The sequence below is a fragment of the Electrophorus electricus genome, chromosome 8, assembly GCF_041902795.1.
Source record: "Electrophorus electricus isolate QZ-2024a chromosome 8, ASM4190279v1, whole genome shotgun sequence".
In the NCBI taxonomy this organism is placed as follows: domain Eukaryota; kingdom Metazoa; phylum Chordata; class Actinopteri; order Gymnotiformes; family Gymnotidae; genus Electrophorus; species Electrophorus electricus.
In genome coordinates, this window is record NC_137504.1 from 30,969,672 (window position 1) to 30,992,933 (window position 23,262).

Genomic DNA, 23,262 nt, shown 5'->3' on the forward strand with positions numbered 1-23,262 from the left:
TTCACCAGTCCCTTCTGCCTGTAGAATGAGTGTCAGTACTCACTCTGTTAGGACTTTTATAGATATAATCCCAGAATACTGAAACAGCTACTTTGTGTGTGTGTTTTATATATATATATATATATATATATATATATATATATATATATATATATATATATATATATATATATAAACTTTTTTTTTTTTCCAACTGCAGGCATAAAGCTAAAAACATATGTTGACATGTGTTGTGTGTGTGTATATATATATATATATATATATATATATATATATATATATATATATATATATATATATATATATATGTATATATATATTTCCAACTGCAAACATAAAGCTAAAAACATATGTGGACATGTGTTGTATTCTACAGCTTCTTATAACAAAATGTGAGAAAATGGAAGTTATCATTCCAAGACTTTACAGGAGCATAAGACAAAAGAACTCAATAACAAATTAGTTTACTTATCATTGTCTTTATTTGTCCTTGTATTGGAACATTTACCATCAGACAGGTTCAGGTGGTATTTTTTGTGGAATGATGTTTTATTTAGAATTGCTAATATTGTATGCAAATAGTGATACAATGCAGTAGCACCGCATATCACATAAACCATGAAATCCATGAATGCATGTTAATAAGAACTATGAATAATGATGCAACATATAACCCCGGCACCATTTGCTGTTAACGACATGTTAAATCTGTAATGTATAAGACATACTGCCTCCACCTGGATCTCAGAACAAAGCTACTGGTTAAGAAGCCCTTCCTTCGATTCCATTACTGTTTTAAGAGCCCCTGGTTAAATGCAGTGACTATAATAAATGTGAAAGTCAAAGTAGTTCAGGATTTCTTACTGCAAAACAAGTAACAATGCTCTTATCCAGAGTGACTTACAAAAGTGCATTGTCATTTACTCATAGAATACTGTACATCCTAGCCTCATGTATGGAGGGGCTGGTCCATTTTTAGCTTTGTAGGCAAGCATCAAGTTTTTAAATCTGATGCTGGAAGCTACAGGAAGCCAATGAAGGGAGCGCAGCAGCAGAGTGACATATGTGAACTTCGGTAGATTGAAGACCAGTCATGCTGCTGCATTCTAGAGATCTGATGGCTCTTAAAGGAAGACCAGCAAGTAGTGAGTTGCAGTAGTCTATCTTTGAGATTACAAGAGATTGCACAAGCATTTGGGTGGCTTCCTGCAATAGAAAGGGCCAAATCCTTTGTATGTTACAAAGGAGAAATCTGCAGGACCGGGTCAGATTTTTTATATATATATATATATATATATATATATATATATATATATATATATATATATATAACATAAGACTCATATCCCTGAATAAAGCACAAGAGTAACAGGAGTACAGGAGTGTGTGTGTGTGTGTGTGTATGTGTATATATATATTCTAAAAGCAGGTCTGTATAGTTGTATATTTTTTTGTATAAAAGCAAAGAAATAAGGCTCATATCCCTGAATAAGGCACAAGAGTAACAGGAACACTTCAGTGAAACAGAATATAAATGAACATAAGCAAAAATAAAAGGAAAGATACATGATAGGTAAATACAACATTCACCCAAAAAACAAACCTGAAACACCAAAACAACCACAAGGGAGACAGAACTGTGAAAAGGTATGGCTCAGCAGAGCATGAGAGTGACAGGAACTAACATGTATAGCCAGAGAGGCAGGGCTGGAGTAGAGAACCGCAGGCTGAAAAGACCAGGGACAGGTTTGTGGGTGGAGCTGCAGAGTGGAGTCACATGATCAATTCATTCTTTGTTTTAGTGCTGCAATCCACATCAACAACACGCTTTGCAGTAAACATGGGTTTAATTTAAATGTTAAACTCTGGAAAAGGTAAGAAGTTCAAATAAACTTCATATTTTACTGGTTCTTTCCATCACATTATTGTAACAGCCCAAGTGCCGCAGGGCAAGGAGCAGGACGTACAGACTCCCTCGATGAAGACAGAAATGTATTACAGCACTCACGTATAACGTAAACAGCGAACATGAATACAAACATAGCTAACATGACCAATCTGACCATGAACACGAACATTGACTGACAACTAGGCACACACCAACAGGGGTTTAAATACATACCGACATAAGGAGACTAAGCAGGTGCAGGTGTGTGCTAAACATAGGTATGACTACAAACAAGAGGTGTGGCTACAAACAAGACAAATAAGTGTGAATTCCCACTGCATGCAGCGGGAGCATATATATATATATATATATATATATATATATATATATATATATATAAACAACATATTTTTAGAAATATACCTTTGATAAATTAGTTTACATGTATAGTTCACTGACAGATAATGATTAAGTGGTGGCCACAGAGGTGCAGCTAAGAGGTGAAGCTAAGGTATGAGGTGCAGCTAAAACAAGGAAAGAGATAGTTACTCATTAAACTACTGTTGAACTTCAGACCCAGAAATATTCTCAGGGAATAAAAATAATCTTTTTCTAGATCCTAAAGACAGGCATTAGAGTGGATATTATGATAAATGTACATTTGTTTAGTGAAAACTAAAGGTTCTACAGGTGAAATTACTAGTTGAATTACAACAAAATTTGTTCAGCTTTTCTTGATGTGGAAATGTAGACACACTTCATCTACAGAAGCAGATGTATATGTGAAGAACAGTAACGGTAAAGAGAGCTGGCATCATTCTAAAATATATGTAAATTACCCACAGAACCTATGTGTAGAGGTTAATATAAAAAGAGGCAGCAATATAATACATTTTCAGACAAAATTTCCATTCATTTTTAAGTCATGCAACTGAATCATAAACACATAAACTCTAAATATGTGTGTTTTTTCCATGGGCATTAACCCTGGTGAGTGGCTTTCTCAGTTGAGTGCTTGATATGTGAGTCGATGCCTCTGCTGATCAACCCCTAGAGCTGGGCCTCTGCTTCATTCTCTTTAGACTGGGACAGAATGATGAAAGCTGCTGGTTGAGCCCCTGCAGAGGAAGGCTTGTGGGTGGGGTCCTCGTGCTTCAGAGTGAAGTGGAAGTGTAGAGAAAAAGTTGGAGCTCTCGCAAGGCATTGAGACTTGAATAAACGTGAAAGTGAAAGCAGGGTCATGCTAGACTTTCTTACAGCACAGCAAAAAGCAGAATTGTTTAAAACATGACTTTAAAATGTTTCATTATGTAAGACACAGCTCAAGCAATGTCAAAAGATTGTTACAGTAGTATGCAAATGTTTTTCGGTATATTAACCGTGTTTGCATAAACCAAATTCAATGATTGATGTGTCTCTGTGTCTTTCTGTATGTGTAGGTCAAAACTACAGAGGATAAAAATGGCTGCTTCAAGCAACAGTAAGTCAAATCCCCATATTTATAAATGTTTGGTATTTCTTATATTATCATAACCTACAATAGTTTTCACATCATTTATGTTATTTTAGAGTATATTCTAAGACACAAAAATTTGTATGTACTATTACAGATTAGTTTAAACCCATTGGCCCCCATGATATAGACTATCAGTCTGCCTCTTCTGTCACTCTCTCCTGTCACCTGTCTCCTGAAACCAGTGCTGTTGCCATGGAGATCAGGTGGTTTAAGGAGACAGACTGCTCTATAAGAACTGGCAGGTAACAGAGGGGAGGGCCTATGAGGGCAGAGTGAGTCTATTCACTCAGGAGCTGCAGAGAGGAAATGTCTCCTTACAGCTGAGAGACTACAGAGAGTCAGATACAGGAGATTACCTGTGTCAGGTCACCAGTGGAAACAGAAGTTCACAAGAAGATTAAGGCATAAGTATATCAGAGCTCCACGCTACATAAACTCAACATTGGTCTAACCTCAGAATGAAAGTGAAAAGACAGAAATAATAAACCCAGACGTGCAGAATTCTGTTCTGTTCAGATAAATGAGGTGCAGCACACAGGGGTTGAATGATGCTAATGTGGAGTGAAGGGCAGATGGTTCATTTTAGTGGAACAAACAGGAACAGTTTGTCTTCACAGATCTCCTCATCATGACTAGTGATCTGTAAATAATTGGACTAAATCACAGATTGGCTCAGTATCAATCTGATCTAAACCAATGAGAGACACTAACTACATCAGAGAAGTAAACAGATAACAGTGTAATATGATGGCCTTTATGCTGTAGAACAAAACTGTTCAAGTGACCTTCCATGACACAGACTGCACCACTCCTACTACAAGGGCAAAACTGAATGCTAACCCATAACACAGACTACACCACTTCGAACTACAGGGGGAAAACTGAATGCTAACACATAAAACAGACTACACCACTACAGGCCATAATCTAAACTAATCTACGATATCAGTAAAGTGATTCCTGATACCAAATTTATAAAAATGCTGAACCCATAGAGCTGTTTATCAGGATACACTCACATCCCATGGCTGTTTTGTAGCTTTGCGTTGCTGTATCTGTTACTATTGTTAATAGAGGACCACAGTACTGGCTATTTAGTGAAAAAACTGCATTATGTATTTAATGTAGTTGGAATATAAACACTTCTATAAGGGTTGAGAGTCTCTTATAGGTGTTAAATCATAACTGAACATCTTCATGGAGTTGTATTGAAAGCAGAGTGTGACAGTGCTGTAATGAAAGATGAAAAACGACAGCACACATGAGTTGAGACCCAGTGTGGTGATTTGCAATCGAACAAGAGTGGAAAAAGTTTTAACAAGGTATTTATTGTTTTATCTAACATTTTGTACCCTTCTCTTGTTTTACACAGGTGTTTTGGTAAGCAAATAATATTTATTGTTCCCACTGATTTTAAGAAATTGTAAATAAATAAAATAACATGCAATAAATGATACATATTAATTTTTAATCCATTAAGCAGAGAATAAAATAACATGCATATGTATGACTTGAAACTGTTAGCTTTCTTCCCATAATGTTCTTGTGGACTGCAAAATTGTAGATAGAGTGGAGTTTACCATGGCAATTAGAACACACAACAATCTACATTTAGCTGTCACGTTTATCCAAATCAACTTACAGTTATGATTGAATACAATTTAAACAACTGAGGGTTAAGTGCTTAGCTCAGCGACCCAACAGTGGCATCTTAGCAGTAATGGGGCTTAAACTGGCAACCTTATGATTACTAATCAAATACCTTAACCATTGAGCTATCACCACCCCAACATTTAGCATTTTAAAGAAATGCTTTAGATACAACTCATCTTTGGTCGAGGTGATGGTATAGAGGTGAGTATAACTGCCTTCCAAGCAGTTGACCTCGATTTGATTCCTGACCAACACTTTGCTTTAAAATCCCAAAACATGGGGTGATGGTCGCTCAGGACTCAAACCTGAGCCTAGAAGTCCAATGCTCTATCCATTGTGCCACAGAGCCTATAGGGATGAGATGGTAGAATGGATAATGGGTTATTTGATGATATGTCATCAATAAATCATTATCACTGGAGTCTCTCTCACGTACTCTAGTTTTATCACCCTCCTCTATTGCAAAAGTACCACAGATCACATGTCTTTCCAGATGTGATTCTCTTTTAGGAAGGATCTGCTACACAGGAATAAGGACCACCTGTTAGAATGTATTAGAACTACATTATTACATTGTAGTTTGTATGGAATTTATTGCTTATCACAGGTGCAAGTTTTGTTCTTTTTAGTACATAATATTAATTATAAAGTTAAAAGCTATTTATTGATTTGATATATTGATTAAAGCAGTGACTAAATGCTATTTTTTGTACACTTAGTTTATGGTTCAAAGGTGAAAGAATTCAATTTAATTGAATTGAGAGAAAAGATCAGCAGATGAAGCAGAACAGCAACTGAAAAGGATGCAGGAGGAGAGGAGACAGATGGTGAAGAACAACAGACTGGAGATGGAGAACAGAGAGAAGAGTGCAGTAACAGCAGTAAAGGCAGACACCGCATATATTACCCAGACCACTATCATAAAGCAACAGAAAGAGTTTGATAGAAGGATGGAGGGAAAAAAACGAGAGTTAGAAACATTGAAACTAAACCTGTCAGAGATGGAGAAAGACAAAGAAAAGCAACTGGGGGAGAGAAATAATCTCTTCCATTTTCTCCTCCATTTTCTTCAGTATCCCTCTGTCCTCTCCTGCATGGGGCTTCACTGGTATGACTAGGAGGACACAAAGTCCCACGTCCAGTCTCACCTCCTGCAGTGAGAGTTCAAGGCAGAACCAGTCAGGAGTGTCTTTAGAAGAGAAAAATAAACAACTTAAACAAAAAAATAAACAACTTAAACAAAGAGTCACTGATTTAGAAACTAATTTAAAGATAATAGAGAATCAAAATAAACCAATAAATGAGAAGGATGAACTGCTCAAGGAGAAAGAGAGACTTCTGGAAGAAAATAGAAATACAATTCAGATGAAGAACAAGACACTGGAAGAGAAGGATACACTTCCCAGGGAGGCAAAAGATGAACTGGCACAAAGAACAAGGAAATTAGAGGAGAAACAGAGAAAGTTGGAGGAGAAAGACTCACAACTGGAGAATATGAACAAAGTGCTTAGTGAAAGAGAGAGAGAGAGAGAGAGAGAGAGAGAGAGAGAGAGAGAGAGAGAGAGAGAGAGAGAGAGAGGGAGACTACTGGAGAACACAGTCAGAGAGGGAGAAACCAGTAAAAAGCATCTGGAGACACTGGGAAAATAACTACCGGACAAGAAGTGCCAACTACAGGAGATGACGATCCTACTGGAAAAATAGAAAACTGAACTGGCAGAAAAGAACAAAGACAAGCAGCTTGAGGAGAAGGACAGACTTCTAGAGTAGAGAAGCAAGCATCAGCAGGAGAGGACAGACCCAGACTCAGCAGTCCCAGTCAGGAGAAGCAGAGCAAAGAGTGGGAGCCTCTAGCTGGTAAGTACATGTATTAATAAAATAAGTGGAAAAAAGTGTAGGACCTACATGGGTGAAACTACTAATCAAACCATAAAGAGACATGCTAGGGAAATAGTCTGAACTCCTCTGCATCAGCTCCTTATAAAGAAACACCAGTCAGGGATTATGGTGGGAACACTGACAGGTAGTCAGCTCCCACCTACCTGAAACAAGTATCCAAACATCTGGTCCATCTACAGTGACACAGCAGAGTGAGAGCAGACAGGGGGAGGTGGCTGGGAGGAAGGTGACTGTGGTGGACACTCCTGACTGGTTCTACCCTGAACTCTCTCTGGAGGAGGTGAGACTGGACGTGAGACTTTGTGTCAAACTGTCTGCCCCAGGACCCCACGCCTTCCTCCTAGTCATACCAGTGAAGCCCCATGCAGGAGAGGAGCGAGGGATACTGGAAAAAATGGCGGAGATTTTTGGAGAGAGATGTTGGAGAAACACCATGATTCTTTTCACTGTTACTGAAAATGAGACAAATCCTGAACAGTTCATTCAGTCAGGAAGCCAAGAGATCCAGACACTTGTAGAGAAATGCAGGCACATGTATCACTGTCTCAACATTAAGGAGTAGGGATGGGTCTCAAGTCTCAGAGCTGCTGGAGAAGATAGAGAAGATAGTGGAAGGAAACAGAGAGAGATTCTACAGCAATGAGATCTACCTGGAGACAGAATTTCAGATCAGAAACAAAAATTCTCATAGCTCAGAGAAACACAGAAAGGAGGTTTACCAGTCAGCTGTCCTAAGCATTGCAAAGAACGAGAGAGCAGTCCCAGCATCAGGGAAAGAAACTCAAGAAAAGGGAAAGTCTGGACTGTTGAAATGGCTTTTCCAGAAAAAAGAACATGGAGAAAAAACAAGTGGAGATGTTATGGATGTATGATTTCTGTCTCTTTCACTAAATTCAAAATAAGGTTTATGAGAAAACCATGAGGAGCAGCTCAGACTCAGAGAGACCAGCTCCAGGAGCAGAGTGGGAGTCAAGGGTTTTTCTCAGAAGGTCAAGGATTGGTACCACTCATGAAAGGAGAACATGGCACCACAGACACTCACTCAGAAAGGAGGTGGATCTTTAGTGCATGATGAGCATTATAGAGAATAAGAGAGTAGCATCAGCACATTAAACTTCTGAAGTGGCTTTACCCAGAGTGGAGAAGATGTTTAGAACATTTAGTTTTTTTAAGTGAATATTTTTAATATACTGAACATGCAATGAAAATTTATCAGTGAGAATTCTCAACAAAGGACACTTGAACTAGGATTTTTGGGGAAGAATAATAGATTTCTGCTTAAAGACTTTCAACATGTGTGTAGATATGTGAATGAGTAAATGAGTCTATGAATCCACATCAGGTCTGTATGAGGTCTAGCAGAGAAGTCGAACCATTCAGGGTTCAACCATAGTAGTCAACTGTGCAAATTCAATCAAACCCAAACCAGTGTCAGCACAGGGCCTGGAGTATTTTTCTGCTCTAGAATGAGTCTCTGAAGTCACTATTTTAATGTTTACATTGAAGAATGTATGCCAAGGTAACATGACACTTGTAATAACAGGCCTAAGTGAAAAAAAAAAAAGTAACTTTAGACAGGACTGCAGCCCACAGTACCGCTTGCAGCGGTGCCTTCCTACCATAGATAAACAGTGTAGAGGTGATTATGTTGTGATTGGTCTGTGCATTCTGTCCATTTGCTCCTCTGTTCAGTTAATGGCTGAAGATGAGATGTGGGTCAGTGGTTATGCTGCTTGGCTAGTAATCAGATGGTTGCTGGTACAAGCCTGACCACTGCCAGATTGCTGCTTTTGGGCCCCTGAGCAAGGCCCTTAACCCTCAATTGCTCAGGTTGTACTCAGTCATATTTGTAAGTCACTTTGGATAAAAGTGTCAGCTATGTGCCATAAAAAAAAGAAGTGATTGGAGGACCTACTGCTGGTTTAAAATTACTTTTTCAACTCTGATGTTATTCTAATTCTGAATAAATGAAGCAATGTGGACAGAAGTCAGCTGATCTGTCATATGTGTATATGGTATGTACCTGTTTTAGGATAATTGCTGTACATTTGTACTAAGAAATGGAAAAAAATATTTGGTTAATGTAACGGATTTTTCTAAACAAATTCATGGTGTGTGTATACACACACACACACACACACACACACACACACACACACACACACACACACATATATATATATATATATATATATATATATATATATATATATATATATATATATATATATATATATATATATATACATATACACATATACACATATACATATATATATATATATATAATGATTATGGATTTGCGCAAACAAAGAAAATATTTTGTTAATATAACAGACTTTTCTATAACAGATTTGTCCATTGTGTACAGAATGTTTGTCCCTCTGTGACTTGCCATACTCAGAACTGCAGAAAAGAGAGAGAGAGATGAAGAAAAAACACAAACAGGAGATGGAGGAGATCAGGGAGAAATATGAAGGAGAGGCCAGGATGGAGGCAGAGAGAAACCTTATGAAATTCAGAGAAACATTTTGGTCTCAAAATTTAAGATGCAGTTTATCAGGTAGATGAAGGAGAAGAACAGAGATACGGAGACACTGAAACAAACGCTGTCAGAGCATAGAGAGACTCACTCACTTAGAAAGGAGGTTTACCATTCAGCTGTCCATCCATTGCAGAGGCAGAGCGAGCAGGCCCAGCATCAGGAAAAGAAACTCAGTTAGAGGGAGAGTCTGGACTGTTCAAGTGGTTCTTCTGAAAAAAAGTATCATGGTGAAAAAACAAGTAGAGATGTTATGGATGTTTGATTTCTGTCTCTTTAACTTATAAATTCAAAATAAAGTTTATGGGAGAATCATGAGGAGCAGCTCAGGCTCAGAGAGGCCAGGTCCAGGAGCAGAAGTGGGAGCCAAGGGATTCTCTCAGAGGGATGAAAGGAGAGCATGGGAACACAGACACTCACTCAGAAAGGAGGAGGTATATTTTAACTGTGATGACGACAGGAGATGGACATGATTATGAAGCCATATGAACGAAAGCCCAGGATGGAGGCAGAGAGAAACCTCATGAAGATCATCCTCTCTGAACACTAGAGAAACATTTTTCAAAGTCAAAGTTGCAGGTGGAATGTAGCAGGTAGGTGGAGGAGAAGGACAGAGTCCAGAAGCCAAATGATGGAGAAGGATCGAGAGTTCAGAGCAGAGAGGAAGAGAGTGAAGAGGACAGAAATAATAGAGCACACGAACCAGCAGAAAATGAGACACTGACAGAGAGGAGGAAGAGGAGAAAGCAGAGGAGGAAGCATCAGCAAGGAGGAGCAGAAAGAGCAGCAAATACATGTCAAACAGAGGGCTTCGAGGATGATGTGGATGGAGAGGATGAAGAGGCGTTAGGAGATGATGAAGAAGAGAGCAGGGGGCTCATGGCCAAGTGTAAACAGCTGTTTTATGGTTGCTGTTGTGGAAATGAAGTACTATAAGTGTGATGAGATCATTAATACAGGACAACAAGCAATTACTCATCTTATATTACTCATCTTATGGTGTGATTGGTCATCTTACAGAGCAATATTACAATGTGTAATGATATTTGTGAGTGGTTTGGTTATCTTCTGATTAACTAAACATACTGCTGAATGGAAGGAAAACCAGAGACAGAATAAACAAAGAACATGCGGCTACATATGAAACACTAAGACACATTTAGTTCAACATTAGGAAACATCTGCAGCTTCATTATGTGTCACATAGTTTAAATGCGTATAAGTAAGAAATAATTTATTTATAAAGCACATTCAGAACCAAACTGCTTTACACGGATAATCTGGATCCATATATACAAATGGCAAAAATAGACTTTCTGCATCATGACTCTGTACACCACAATAGTCACTCAGAGTTTAGACTTCAGTGAATCTGGAGCAGCTGGTTAGAAATGAAGGCTATGGAAGTAGATGCAGTTCCTGCTACAAGAACCATGTAATTCATCAGACTCCTTCTAACTGAAAACAGTGTATAGCTGAGCTTGTTACATTTGCTCAAACTACAAAATATCAAGAAAGATGGAACTCCTGGAGCACTAGAATAGAGAGTGGGGATTACCATATTTCCATTCAACAAGATATTTAAAATGTAACTTGTATTTTAAATAGATAACGTACATTTTTCACTACATACTGAAATCAGTAGAACTTAACTGGTAGATCTTAACTATTACAGATTCACAGATACATGATAAATACTGAGGGTGTAAACCAGCACTTGGAGAAAAGATACTGGGCGGAGCAAAATACATTAATACTAGAGGAAGATCAGAAACATGCAGTGAAGGGCTGCTTTGTCTCACCAGGAGAAGTAGGAGAAGATCAATAAAAATAAAGGAAACAGACAGAAGAGATCTACACCCTGTCTAATATCAGTCAACCTGATTGAAGATGTTGATGGCTTTGTGGCAGATCAGGGCTCACTACACTTCACTGTATAGTCTGTGTGAAAGACACAGTGTATCACTGACTCACTATTAAATGTTTGTAGTTGGTGACAAGAGTACCCTGCACAATGGGGTCTGGACCTCATCACTCCTGACTCACTCCAGCAGATCATTGTGCAGGTTGGGTTTGCCGGACCACTGGATCTCTGCTCTTCATGTTCAACCTCAGTCACATTAGACTCTCATCAGCTGCTGCAGGTGGAAACTCTACAGTATTAGGAAACAGCAGTAAGGTGACAGTGCTGTGGTGAGTCTCTGTATAAATGTACTGAAGCAGTGGCACTGTCATTATCTAAGCTGTTTTCAATATACCTTTTCGTAAAATGTGTCGGTTTTCTGCTAATGTATTATATTTGAGGGAACCTTTCGATTCACCTTATATTCGTAATCAAATTGTAAAATGAATATATTAAATGTGGATTACATAATAGTTAAATATGTGAATATTACAAATTTACAGACAAATTTATGCAACTTTATGGAAAGATGTCAAAAGATGCAATAAATCACCAGGAAGACAGTGTCCTGTTCTTATTTATCTGGGAAGATGAATTCTATCTATCCATATACAGTACATGCCAGTCAGTGGGTTTATATAAGTAGACATGTGCTGCAGAAGCCTGTGGTCACTGAAACACTGCTTCTTCAGCTCATCAACTCTTTTTTATTGACTACACATAGTCACACGGTTCCCATACACTCCCATGCTCTTTGATAAAAAGATATCAATATAGGTGTAGATGAAATAGAGGGGGGATTAAATAGCCTAGGTTCTAGAGGAACATCAACTTTTCTGAAGTAGAGGACACTATAATTACAGAGATAAAGAATCTGAAGTTGATTTGATAACAGAGCAATACCTGGTGTACAAACCAGGTATTTGATAACAGAGCAATACCAGGTGTACAAACCCACAGTCAACAGAGTGCTTGTCTAAAACCTCACTAGCAGTGAACATGCCTTTATGCCATAAATTGTGTTGTAAACCTCTTCTGCAATGGGCAGAAAGATTCTGGAGACTGTACAATGTAAAACTTTACTTACACATTTTAATTTTAATGTCTAATGTTTTAATTAATTTGCATTATCATTGAAAATAAGTATTATGTTAGGTGTTCTGCTACATCATGTCTTGCATAAACTTATAACTACTATAGCTAAATCAATGTTGAACTTTCTTTAATACTTCCAAGGTCTGTCCTGCACATTTTCTGATGTGAGGCCTCACTTCTGTTTGTGTATTTCTAGTCACTGGCCTATATGTGTGTTCCTCTCCCCAGATAAATCTGGCCTTTAGAGTTGGTTCCCTCTTCAATGAATCAGTCAGCTACAGTAGTGTGTGGCAGTAGTCTGCAAGAGAATATTTTAGACTTCTGCTTTTCCAACCACTAATGTTAGTTATTTTATCTTGTCTGATTGTATTACTTTGTGTATGTGACAGTAGAAATGTATGTTCTTGCTTGCTTTCATTTTCATTAAAAACCGCACCAACCACAGACAATTAGTACTTGCATCCTGCCCTGCACTCAATACAGAATAACTGACAGACCTTAAGATGTAGTGAATCCCATTAGAGAGTCTGGCAAGAGGTCCATGTTCTGGATGCACATGCCCAATGACACTGAGCAGGCTAGCGGCACATCATCTGGCAGACATGCTGGACAAGCTTGTCAGGAGAGACGCCACCAGCTGGGGAGTGCACCGGTTGGCCTGACCTACTGTCCCCTTGTCCCCTTTTTATTATTTTTAATCTGCTGCATTTTGTTTTTTTCTGTTCTTGTGTCTGCATAAGATGTTTTTATATACACAATAATGGTAGACATACTTTAAGAAAACAAAACTGTTTTTTCCAGTTGTCCCAGTATTATGTGAGTTTGCCAAACCTGTTTGCAATTATGGTTTATTTTGTTCTGTATTTACACATAAACAGAAGACATTTTATTGAAGTCTTAATACATATTCTGTGACTTAATATGTGCTCATATAGACTTTTATTAAAATTTCCTGCTAGCTACACTAAAAGCTTCCATCTATTCTTACCATATATGAACATGACAATTATTAATAGCATCTGGCTATTCTGAAGTTTTTGTGTAGTGTCATTAGTACTTGAAGTGGTAAAACGTGCAGTGAACACTCCCTCTCGTGTTCTATTGCTTAAGTCTGACTCATATGTTCTCTTTGTGCCTGTCACACGTGAAGAACATGCAGAGAAAAAGAAAGAAAAGGAACCAAACGTGACTCTTCAACTGAAGCGTTTAATTCAAGATAGCAAAAACGAAATCGAACACAGAAGCGCAACTATAACAGAAGAAGCAAATGCAACGTCATTGACCGACAAACAGGCATACAAACTAAACATACATAAATAGTTAACAACATGAAATAAGCCCCAGGCGGTGTGGCTACTAATAGACCACACACACCACCTGAGCCATGCGTGGACAAACAGAACATTAACAAGCCAACACAAGTCAACGTACATGATCGCGACTGAAAGCCGGTAGCTGTCGGTAGGGGGACGGCACTGTGACAATATCTTTTTGGAGCCAGGCCAACATAATTATTTAGCATTAACATTACTTAGGCTAGCACTGACATAACGTGTCTTGTACTAGAGTTGTAGAGAGAACGGGAACAGGTGAGCATCACGTAGTGCTCCTGGATGATGCAGTTTTTATAGGGTCATTATGAAAACACACAGAACCTGATATGGTAAATATGGAAATAGTAAAATGTAGTACTGGCTTGAGTTGGGGAAAGGTGTTGCATTTCTTGTATGTGTATCTGAGTAAGGCAAGCACAATCTCTGTGGTGGTCTCTCTTATTTTTTTATTTTGGCCCATATATGCTGATTGTTCCGTGTTAGCATATGGTATTGTGCTAAGTTTTGCACTGGGAGTACATAGCTAGGGGGATAGAGTTCTATTGGGGAGAAGTTAAGTTCTATTCTGTGTTTTGAGTGGATTAGACTATTTAGGACCATGTCTGATGGAGAGAGGGAGATATTTCCTTGGGTTTTCACAGGTTGGAAGCGAGTACTGTAGAGTAGCACCGTGCGCATGCAGTGGAGTGAGAGCTACTTCAGATGCGAATGATACCAATATCGAGTGTCAGTGATAACACAGTACTAGGGTTATTTTTATTTTGTTTACAGGTTCCTGACTTAAGCTCACCAGAGATGTGAATGCTTCATTTTTGGTTTATGAATCCCCTGTAATAGACTGACATGATTTGTTTTCTTTTCTCATGTTTTTTTTTCTTCTTATAATCTTATTCAAAATCCCAGTCAGTGGGAAATATTGGAATAAAGACCTTAAAGTGTTTGTAAGCCATCAGTGTGGTGTCTTCCCCCATGACTACAAAGTGATACCAGGCGTGGGGTGGACGTTCTAACAGTTAGCCTAGTGTCAGCTTGTGTGTGGGGAGGCACGGATCAACAATGGTAGTGCTGAAGAAGGTGGAGCGGAGACGACTGTGGACCAGGAGCCAAGGTAAGTGGAAGAGGGCATTCGAGGAACCAGCCATTGGACTGTGGAGTAACACAGACTGTGAGGCCAGTTTAACTACAGAGGAGGTTGTCTACAAAAACTCTTCCTCACGGAGTCCAGAGGAATCTTTACATAGAGCACAGGATTGTTCGTATGTTTATGTGCCAAGGGAACGACACATAGCACCATTTTCTGGTGTTTTAGCTAGAGATGGGAGATCTTTAGCGGACTTCATTGAAGAAGTTGAGCATGTGCTCCACGTATGGATCAGTCTGTGACTGATCAGTATGATTTTGTTGTGTCACTATTGAGAAGTGCTGCATTTGAAGAAATTCAGTTGTGAAGCGACAATGAAATTGATCAGCTTTACATACTTACGGGAAGCCTTTGGTAACAGACATAATGGTCCCCAGCTGTTACATGACTTTTATAGCCATAAGCAGTGAAAAGGAGAGGACTTACTTGAGTTTTTTCATGCCTTGTCACAGTTTCTTAGTAAGACAGTGAAAAGGGCACCTGATGTCGTCTCTAACATGAAACAGATATTGAGAGACCAGTTTGTGGAAAGGGTTCGTGATCCTGCTTTGCAAAGAGAGCTCCGTAGATGTGTGAGGGATAGGTCTTCTCCTTTGCTAGTGGAAGTGTGTGAAGAGGCTTATTTGTGGAGTGGGGAGGAACCCTCTGTAAGCCCAAGGGTTTCTAAATCTAGAGGTAAGAGCACTGAGCAAGGGGAGATGACTCGTTGTGCCATGGACAGGACCCACAAAGTCTGCATCTTGGAAGATTTTGTGCTACTGGTGACAGAGCAAAGGAAGCAGCTCCATAAGTTGACATTAGCGGTAAAAGAGTTGGCCCTTCAACAACCAGCTGTGAGTAAAGCACGAGGCCAACTCCGTTTCACTGATGATGGTAGACCTATATGCTATAAGTGTCAGAAGGAGGGGCACATAGTGAAAAACTATCTCTCAGCATGTAAAATAAAAGGATGGGCTAGCTCTGGTGCTCAGGGAAATGAGATGCCCCAGGTGGCTGTGAGCCGGGTCATTCAGAGGCAAAACATAGATTCCCATGAAACTAGCCCTGGTCACAGTAAAATATTAGAGTGAGCTGTGGGCACTTGTCCCATAGTGGAAGTCAAACTCAGTGGTGTTACTGCCTTACATTTACTGGATACTGGCAATCAAGTGAGCACCCTGACGGAGGAGTTTTTTCATCAGCAGTTGGGTGGGGAAGCAGGAGATATGTTGTCAACTGCAGGATGGCTCAGGTTAACAGCCGCTAATGGATTAGATATCCCCTACTTAGGATATTTAGAGTTGGAAGTAGAGGCAATGGGTATGAAGATCCCAGATTGTGGGTTTCTAGAGGTAAAGAATCTCCAGAATCAGCAGACAGCCCTATATTTTAGGCACGAACCTCATAGGTCATTGCCGTCAGTTAGTTCAGGCTGAGTTCAATTATACTTTAGATATGACATTAGATCCTGATTGGAGAAACATGTTTCAACAGATGCACACATGTAGAGTGGACAGGACAATCATGGCTCGAATAGCAGGTAAAGAGTTAGCACACATCCCTGCAGCCTCAATGGCTACAGTTATGATCACGGGTTTCTCACCTAGGTCATCAAGAGAAAGGCTGTGGATGCTAGAGCCAGGTAGTTGCATGTTACTGGGCGGGGTACTGGTCATGCAATCACTGGTGAGGGCTCAAAGACAGGCAGTACCAGTGCAGGTAGTTAATCTCTCATCAGAGGCAGTATGTTTGAGGCCCCGCACTTGGATAGGAGTCCTGTCCTCGGTACAGAGAATGAACCAAGAACAGCAGTATGAAGTAAAGTTTCAGCAGATCGCTTCAAACACAGAACAAGTGTCTGTGGACCTGAAGGAGGAACAGGCTCAGTGTAATTTGTCATGCATAATGAGTAAGCCAGATGTAGGAGGTACAGTGGAAAAACAAGCTAAGAGAATTACTGAACAAATACACTGACATTTTTGCTGTGGTAGATGACGATCTAGGGTATACAGAGACAGTGAAACACGAGATTAAGCTGGTGGATGACATGCCGGTGAACCTGCCGTACCGTAGAATTCCACCTACCCAGTATAAAGAGGTCAAGGATCATATCTCTCCATTATTGAAAAAAGAGGTTATTAAAGACAGCTCTAGCTCCTATACCTCGCCAGTAGTGGTACGGAAGGCGGATGGCAGCATTCACTTGTGTGTCGATTACTGCAAGTTGAATCAGAAAACCAACAGAGATGCGTTTCCTCTGCCATGAATAGATGAGAGTCGTGATGTTTTGCGTGGAACAAAGTTTTTCTCCACTATTGATCTCGCTAGTGGTTATCATCAGGTGGCCGTTGAAGAAAGGGATTGGCAAAAATCTGCATTCACCACTCCTTTTGGTTTATATGAACATGTACACATGCCTATGGGAGTCCGCAATGGCCCATAACGTTTCAGCGGTTGATGCAGGTGACCATGACAATTTTCCAAATAATGCTCGTGTTTTTCAGAACATTTCCAGAGCATTTGGAGAGCTTAGACACAGTGTTGAGATGGCTGCAGGAGACAGGGCTTAAAGTGAAAGTGGTTGGGATAGAGAGGTGTGAAGTTAGACAGATGTGGGTGAGGGAAGTGGGCCACCCAGATGTAAGTACAGAGTCCAAGAGTCCAAGTTTTGTCATGAAATCCATGTTGTAATGACAGCAGTATTTCTTAATGTCCATTACTCAATTTTGAAATGCTATAAATGATTTTGCTACTGTATCTTCTAGAAGGTCTCCACATTTCATTTCTGTGACATTTAAAGTCTCAATTATTGACTCCACAGCCCTGATGATCTCTGTGCTGATGTTTCGCTCAAGTTTGGATGCTCTTGAGTCTAGTTTGACGAGAGACTAAAGCCACACTTTGAGAGGGACTGCATATTCTGCATTCTCTCCAAGAATTTTGGCAAGATCTGTGTAAACCTTTATGGCTTCTTCAAAAGTGTTTGGGTTAGAGGACAACTTGAAATCACCATAAAATGTACAATTACATTTTTCTAGTGCCTCCTTTTTATTTGGACCAATGCTTAGTGTTATCTGCAGAAAACCTGCAGGAACACCCTTCAGTTTATCAAGTGCAATCTTTATCTCCCCATTTACATTCTTCTCATCTGAAGAAACCTGTCTATCAAACACAAAGTATGTTTTAGCTTCATATAGCACTGCTGTAACCACATGTGTTGCTGTATTATTGTCATCAGGGTGTATTAAGACATCAGGGTGAGCCAATCTTCCCAAATGATCCATTGTCAACTGTGCAAACTTGGTGTTTGAAGCATAGTGAAGTGTCAACCTCTTTTGTCTAAAAGATTCTTTTTTGTCCCTAAAATATTTGGCAACTCCATTTAAATCAATTAGTCTACCCAAAATAGTCAATTTGAGAGCATCATCAACCTTTAGACTGCTAAATAGACTGTTTCTTCAATGGAGTCCTCCTTTGTGACTTTGAATTCTGTATTATGCTGAGAACGAACATCTGTGTTGTGCCTTAGTTGTTCATGATCCCAAAGTGTGATTCCTTTGAGAAATTAGAAAGAATAGATTCCATGCCATTTACATGTAAAGTCTTGTAAAAATATGCTATAAGAATTCTAGATATGCTATAAGAATTCATGTTTAAAATATGCTATAAGATATGCTATAAGAATTCATGTTTATAGTTTTTGAACTAAATAAAAGACCTTCAGAAGACATTATGGCAGTGCATGTGTTGATTCATAATAAAAACCTTACCATCCATTTTGGCAGGAGAGGGTCTGCACTGTGGAAAACATTTCAGAAATCTTGCATGCTTGCAATACCTGGTACTAGTGCATCCTTTCGGCTATCATAGAGCATTCCCAAATGGAATAGTCTCCCCAGGGCTGCAATTTCTGATGTATCCTCTCCTGTATCCACCGTTAATACAGAACACCATGGGATGCAAAACACAATTAGACACCTTATTATATTGGTGCTGACTTTGTTGGTTCAATGTGATGGTATAGCAAAGATAAGAAATAGTGTTTTTTTTGTGCATAATAGCCTCATTTATTGTTTGCTTTAACAGCCTCTTTGACCTAACATGCTGCTTCTGACAGCCAGGTTTGGTCTAAAACTGCCATTTTCTTCTTTGTATAAAAGGTAGGGAAATGGTGGTCGTGGTAGTAGTAATAATAGCAATAATAATAATAAGCTTAATTTAACTTCTACCTGTCATGGAATGCTCCCCTTCCCACTGATCATGTGGTAGGGCCCATCGCGTGTATCACGTACAGTCGGAGTTCATGGTTGACTGTCTTTGTTTGTAACCATGCACCTATTGTTAGCACACACCTGCACCTGGTTCAGTGTCATTTCTGTGTGTGTATGTGTGTGTGTAAGTAACACTTGTGTAGCACTTTGTTAGTTATTAGTTGCAGTTGTAATTTGTAATCATAGTTGTGCCCATGTTAGACAATGTTTGTATTCACCCTGGATGTTACATGAGTGCCCTTGTTTATCATTTGTATTCTGTGTAATAAATGTCTGTCTCTGTCGAATGAGTCTGTGTGTCTGTGTGTTTGTCCACTCTGTACAGCTGAATGCTGCATGCTGTCCGTGATTAGGTCAGAAAGCCAGGTCTCTGTAAAGCAGAGAAAGAGATGAAGGTGAAAAGTCCTCATTTTTTTGTGGATAGTATTTCTTCCATTTTGTTGTGCAGAGAACACTGAGAGGAGAGGATCAAATATGGGAGAGGTGAGTGAAAATGTGTTTTTTTCTCTTACTATCCAGTCTTAGTGTATATGTACATTGTAATTGTTAGTGCAATTTACAGTTCTGTCTTACAGTTGTTGAAATATATAAATAATAATATCAACCCAATTATTTAAATTACATATGTTTTGTAGTACAACTGTTTTCTGTTTATTTAAGAAATGTCATATGACTTTTCAGCAATTGTTCTGTTTCTTTCTTTCTTTCTTTCTTTCTTTCTTTCTTTCTTTCTTTCTTTCTTTCTTTCTTTCTTTCTTTCTTTCTTTCTTTCTTTCTTTCTTTCTAATTTTACAGAGTTCACATGCAATGACAGTCATTGTTCCCGTTAGAGGCACTGACAGACCACACATTTTGATCTTAGTGCAGTTTTCACAGATTGTTGTACCGGTATCTACAGCAAACTGGTGTATATAATATTTTGTACACATTCAAAAAGTGGTGCGAATAAAATCAGCCATTTTAGAAAGTTGTGGGAACATGTCTCCAGCATCCCCAGTGGAAAATGTGCCACTGCATGTGAGGAACTTTAATTTAACAGATGAGCTTATGTTCTCTTATCTGCCACTTTCCTGCTACTGGACAAAGTTTTAGTACATTTGGACAAAGCCAACACTTGTGTCCTGTTTGATTCACTCCTCCTCTGCCTTTCTATTAACTTTAAATAACATGTACCTTTTTTAATTTGTTATTGCCTTATTTTGTGTCCTCTGGAAATCAAGGAACTCTAATATCTGCAGACATACCTTGACCATGGACTAAAGATCACTGATAGTGTTTGCCCATTTAACATTGTTTCAAAATAAGGTGAATAAACAAAGTGAACTTTAGCTACAGTTCCTCAACCCACAGATAAAAAAATACAGGTTTACAACAACCTCATGTATCCTCAACACTCTGCCTTTTGGCCCCTCAGACCAAAACCACAGGAATTTGGCCTCCCTGTCATCCTCACCATTGTTACGGTCCTCGGCACCCTCCTTCTCACTCTACATTTACTTTTATATATTCTTGATGCCATGCACAATACATCTGCAGCCTCAGTGCTTCTCTGTCATGCACTTAAATAACAAAAACTGTCTAATGGTCCACTGTTCTTTGGCAAGAAGGAGGGGTTTGAATTGAGGATTAAGAAACTTTAGTTATGCTAGTGATAAAAGGAATTTGTCTGGCAGCTGAGATGAATGCAACACCTGGTCCACATTCCTGTCCCCTGCACTTTTCAAAGCAGTTACACCTATGTTTACATGCATGTGATGAGTAGTAGAGTGACATTTTCCTTTTCCCTTATCCAGAGCAGAAGTCTTGTGAGGTATCCCTTTGAAGCACCATACTTGAACCTTAATGCATATGTGTAATTCAGTGCAGACTGCCTCTGCAGGGGAGACTTAAAGACACTGGTTTGTCCTTTACTGGTTTGTCGTGGTCTATCATCATTAATGAACAACTTTGGAGTGAACAGGACAGTCATTCACCACAGGGTCAACCAATTCCTGAATGATGACATGTGGCAATTGTATATTGTCATTAACACATCATCTTGATGCACGTACCTGTGTGACTAATACTCCCAACCAATTATAAATCACTTTAATGGGGAGTCATAATATATTGAATAAACCAGATACAAATAACATCCACCCCATCAAAATTTACGCAAAGTCCCCACTAAAATCATATGTACATTTCAGCAGCCACATACACAATGCGCACTCATTCTCACATGCAGCAGAGTCTTGAAAACATATGTTAATATGTGTAATTGTGGCTGAAACCAAACCTTTTCACAACAACGCATCACAGATCATTTCACACTGATAGAATGAAAGTGTTTTCAACAAACTAAGATTAATTAATTCTCTTGTGGTGCTCATATTGTAGTGAGTCAATGGTGTTGATTACATTAGGAAACTGGACATTGCTGCAAACTGTCTTCTAATGCAGCTCAACCTCTGTGGAAGGAAACCTAATAGTCCTGGGAATGAGCCAAGTGGTACACTCTCAGTCTTTGGGTATTAGAGGGATTAGAGATGACTGATGTCCCGCACCTGTCCACCAGCTCCTTCTGAAATACACAAGTAGCCAGAAATCACAAGGGTAGTTAGACCTGGATATGCAGAGTGAGTGTAAAGCTCCACTGCTCTGTCAAGCAGAGAGCCTCACCGCACACGCAGGTCAAATGGACTGACCTCAGAAACCACATTAATGATCATGGGTTAATAACTTGGGGAAGAGGTCATTATTTGTATATAATTAGTAATATTTATTTTTTAAATATAAGCTCAATGTTCCAATAATGATAATGATATGCTTTATTGGTGAAATATTTGCTCACCTTGGATATTTATTTATAACCTTAACTTGGTGTGACATTCAGAAATGTAGACAAAGTAACGTTTTCAAATTATTCTGAAGTACCTCTCATGGCCACTGGATGTCAGTAAATGCCAATCTTATATTACGTTTACATTTACATTTACCAAGCTTCCCCAGAGTGTGGACTACCAAGTATAGGTTCTCATGTCAAGTTTTTCTTTCATAAATATTGATATTCACATTACTCGTTATTACTCATTACAATAATAATGAGATAGATGCTCATTATTTTTTGTGTGTGTACACACCCTTCACACATATAGGTCCCTCTCTGTAATCTCTAAACTCTACTTCAGGTTTTCCTTTGAGTCATTTGTCCAGATATATATCTGCAGAACAACTCTTTTAGTTGCCTTTGATAAATGTGGTAAGAGATTGGTAACTTCATGATCTAACCACCCTAGAGGTGGGCTGGGTTATGCTATAGGGGAACGTCAAATAATCAGCAGATTAACTCTGCGTCACTGTGGCTGCTGACCAGACGATTATCTGAAAGTTCACTGTCAGGCTCAGGCACATGACAGTTACTGTCATCTGTTCAAACTGGCTGCACAGGCAGAGTTATCAGAACAATCATTGCTTTGTACTGAGTGGAAAAACCAATTTCACATTCCATGGTTGTCACTGGGAAGCTGATGTAAACAAGTATTGTATTGATGTTAGTCTATACTAACACATCACCAGAACATCAATAACCCCAAAGACAATTGAACTATAAAATAACTCTTGTTGACGTACCTGTTTACTTGTTAGGAATGAAACAGCTGATCATTCGGTGTCTTTGTCCTATCATGGAGATCCCAGAGAGCTGAGACAGGAAGGTAGAGAAACAATGACATCGATGAAACATACAGCTATATGAACTTGCAAATGAACTGATGATCACATGTGCACATACTAATCATGAAACACCAAATGTTATTGATAGAATGACACAATGTCTATTTTAATGTTTACTTTTGTTTTATTGTATAGCATTATGGAAGCTGAGAACCCAGACCTGACAGGGAGGAATAACAGGTATAGGAAGGAACCGAGGAGCACTGTAAGGTGGAGAGGTAGACAGGAGGGTCATGCAAGAGGAACCTAATTAGCTTGATTTTGACCCTGCACCTATGTGTGTATAGTCATTATCTTGGATTATCTTCTTGCTGTTGTATATAGCTT

General features: G+C 39.0%; 2 pseudogenes; one reads left to right on the forward strand and one right to left on the reverse strand.

The window, feature by feature from the left end:
- The first annotated feature begins 3,349 nt into the window (after positions 1-3,349).
- Positions 3,350-9,527, forward strand: LOC113586813 (uncharacterized; annotated as a pseudogene).
- Positions 9,528-17,838: 8,311 nt separating this feature from the next.
- On the reverse strand, positions 17,839-19,186 carry LOC113586812 (cytolytic toxin-beta-like; annotated as a pseudogene).
- Between the last annotated feature and the right edge of the window lie 4,076 nt (positions 19,187-23,262).